This window comes from Gracilinanus agilis, chromosome 3, assembly GCF_016433145.1.
Source record: "Gracilinanus agilis isolate LMUSP501 chromosome 3, AgileGrace, whole genome shotgun sequence".
Lineage (NCBI taxonomy): Eukaryota > Metazoa > Chordata > Mammalia > Didelphimorphia > Didelphidae > Gracilinanus > Gracilinanus agilis.
In genome coordinates this window covers 250,769,271-250,772,853 of record NC_058132.1, presented here as the reverse complement: position 1 = coordinate 250,772,853, position 3,583 = coordinate 250,769,271, and the positions used below count along the sequence as shown (strand labels likewise).

The 3,583-nt window shown below is 41.8% G+C and overlaps 1 long non-coding RNA gene across 1 annotated transcript; it reads right to left on the bottom strand.

The window, feature by feature from the left end:
* Nucleotides 1-236: 236 nt before the first annotated feature.
* Nucleotides 237-2,791, bottom strand: LOC123239252. The gene is made up of 2 exons (XR_006505723.1): nt 2,587-2,791; nt 237-374 (listed from the first exon to the last, which is right to left on the bottom strand). It is a non-coding gene; the product is annotated as an uncharacterized LOC123239252 (long non-coding RNA).
* Between the last annotated feature and the right edge of the window lie 792 nt (nt 2,792-3,583).

Here is a 3,583-nt window from a genome sequence, read left to right as displayed (position 1 = left end):
GGGGCAGCTGGGTAGCTCAGTGGAGTGAGAGTCAGGCCTAGAGACAGGAGGTCCTAGGTTCAAACCCGGCCTCAGCCACTTCCCAGCTCTGTGACCCTGGGCAAGTCACTTGACCCCCATTGCCCACCCTTACCAATCTTCCACCTATGAGACAATACACCGAAGTACAAGGGTTAAAAAATATATATATAAAAAAAATAATGATTCACAATCAAACTAAAGAACATCACATTGAATCAAGGATGAACATCTTTTAATATACAAAATGAACTGTTGGAAGCAGCGGCTGGAGTCATGTTGGAGGTATCCTTTATTCCTTGAGATTCTGGTTTGAGAAAGATACTTATTTTAGACTGGATTTCCTTTGCAGGACCCTGAAAATTTGCAGAGGAAGAAATAGTTTCAATTTTTTTACTTAATAACAATCATATTGTCTGAATTATTGATTTTTCCAAATTAATGATGTTTTACAGTATGATTAATTCCCATGTCACAGAAGTAGAGAAGTAACTTAGTATTACTGGCTACTCAAGAAGTAAATAACAAAACTAAGAATGGACCCTAAATCTATCAGTTTTTACTCAAATGCTCTTTATTACTCAGACTCATGGAATGAAAGGATCTGAGAGATCCTTTACTAGTCTAGCTAGTCCCTTTCTCTTACACACATAACTTCATATAAATTAATGAATTTTGAAGATTAAATATATTGACTTTCCAGTCTTTCTAAGGTCAAAAGAATATAGCAGGATGAAAATTAGATCCAAGGTCACTGGATGAGACATCATTTGTATTAGTTTATAACTGGTTTATTAGTAGTTGAATCTGGATAATTAAAGTTTCTTCCCACTATATGACATAAAGAATACTGCACTAAAAATCAAGAGATCTGGGTCCTAGACCTTACCTCTGCTAATTACTAGTTGGCTGACCCTGAGCAAATCTTTTTACAATCCTGTAAAAATCCTGTGAATCTGTTTCCTTATCTAGAAGAAAAGAGAGTTAGAGTAGATAAGTCTCTGAAGTCTCTACCATCTCTAACATTCCATGATTCTTGTATTCCAACTTAAATGGTTCTCATATCCCAAGTTTGAAAGATGGATTATTTAAGAAAGTCTTTAAGTGACTCAAATGCCCTTTCCACTAGAGCTAGGGAATCTTCAAGCTTGGTTGGGGGAAAAATTAGATCTTTACTTTCACTAACTTCTAACTGAAATTTAGCATTTTCTTTACTCATTCAAAAACATTATTCTAAGAAGGCCTCCATAAGCTTTACTAGGCTGCAAAGAAGATCCATGATACACAAAAAGATTAAGAACTCTTGCACTATAGGTTGTTTGAATTTGGAAAAACAGAGCCCCTTCTGACTTAATAAATGATTTTGAGGAAAACCTGTACATATCATTTTTCTTTACTTAGAAAGAAAAAGAATCTTTTCCCACCTTTATTTTTTAAAGGTTATCCTCAAAAGTATGTACTTTGATTTCCCTCAAACGAGCTTGTTGTTCAGTCGTTTCAGTCATGTCTGAATCTTCACGACCCCATTTGGAGTTTTCTTGGCAAAGATGCTGGAGTGATTTGCCATTTCCTTCTCCAGCTCATTTTACTGATGAGGAGCTGAACTAGCATACTTAAAGAGTTAGCATACTTAATTTTCCTTAAACCAAAGATTCATATCATAAGACATCACACAAATTGGATGATATTTCTTATTGTCTTGCCACTACTTTTAACAAGGCAAGTTTATTTTAAAGGCTTCAGTTGGATGGTGTTATCCAGAATTCAGTGTGATGGTGGCCATCTAGTCTGGCCCAAAGAGTGAAGGAACACTAGACTAGATCAAACTGAGCAATGATATTCTAAGAAAGGGGTATTCTTGAAGTGGAATTGAGCATTCTCACCTCAATTAGATGGAGGCCAGTTGGCCTTCCCAGTTTCCTATTTGCAGTGAACCTGCCTGGAATCTACCTCTATTTCCAAGAATCCTAAGATTTAGAGTTGGAAGTAATTTTGGAGATACCCCACATTTACATAGTGCTTTAGGGTTATTAGTTGGTTTTGCTTTATTTGTTTGCAACCTGGAATTTGAGTAGAGTAAGTATTCTTATACCCATTCTATAGATGAGGTAAACTAGTAGCCTGAAAGGTTAAGTAACTCTTCCAAGGTAACAAACCGACTTCAAATCCAATGATCTTTCCAAATCTCATCTCTGACACTTCTATTTCTTAATTGAGGGTTCAAAAATTGTCGTGGGAAAATTTATCGCTGAAAAAAAGAAAAATCTCTCTATTCCCGCATGCCTCAGAGTGTGGAGTTGATTTCATCAGCTACAAGGTCCTCTCCTTGTTGTGGAACGAGGTAGTCCCCAGAATGATCTGGGAAGCAGAGCAAAAGGACAGCGGCTGACGACTTTAAAAATTACTTGCCCACGCAGCTCCAACAAGGAAAAGAATTTGCGAAAGAAAGGAATAAAAAGTGACAGACGCTGTTAATTCTGAGACTGGCTGATAATCTCTCTTAATATCTTGCAGGCTTCATATTTCCATGCACCAAAGCTATGCTAAAATTATTGCTGCAACCCTTACCTGACAGTCTTCCAGCATCTCACCTGCTAGTGAGCACGGGGGAGGGGGCAGGGGCGGGGGGGGGCGGCCGGCGTGGGAGAAGCGGCTGGAAAAGCTTGGGAAGGTAGCCGTGGCTGCTGCGGCCGGCCGAGGATAGCCAAGGTCGGCTTCTCCTCCGGCCCCGGGGTGCTCCAGGTCCCAGGCTCCCGCAGTCAGTCACTCCGCGCACGCGCTCTGTTTCTCCGCCCTATTCTGCTACAGTTCCTCTTCCCTCCCTTCTCTAGTCTATTGGAACGCGGAGAGGAGCCAGGCTGGGTCAGTGGAGGGAGGGGGTGGGGAAAGGGGTTAACTGAGCACGTGACCCCCCCCAAGATGGCGGCGCCCAGAGTTATCCACCTGGTCCTCAGTAGAGGTAAGAACCTGGGGCGGACAGAAGCACTTGTGTTCACACATACCACCACTCTTACACACTCAGGACATATCGGTGCCCTGGCTAGCGCGCGCACGCGCACACACAAGAGTTACAAGTTGACAGATTCACGAGGACATAGACATATTTGCATAAGTATGTATTTTGGTGAGGTCACGACTGTTACACAAACACACTAACACTCTCCCTCCCTCCTGGCCTCCCTTCTGCCTCTCCCCCTCATCTCTCTCTTTTCTCTTTCTCCCGTTCGCTACCTTCTTTTCTCTTCTCTCCTTCCTCCTCTCCGTCTCCTCTTTCTCATCTCTTAACCTCCCTCTTTTTTCTTCATCCTCTTCCTTTCGCCCTCCTCTCTACCTTTCTCCCTTCTTTTTCTCTTTCCTTACTCTCTCTTCTTTTCTCCTCGTCCCCTTCCTCTCCCATCTCTTCTGTTTCCTTTTTCTCCTCTCTGTTCTCTTCTCCTCTCTCCCTCTTCCCCTCTCTTCCCTATTCTCTCATCTCTCCCCATTCCACACCCCCCTCCAAACGTCATCAATCTGCTATTGCTTGAGATTCTGGTTACATTTTCTTCTTTTTTTTCCACCTCAATTA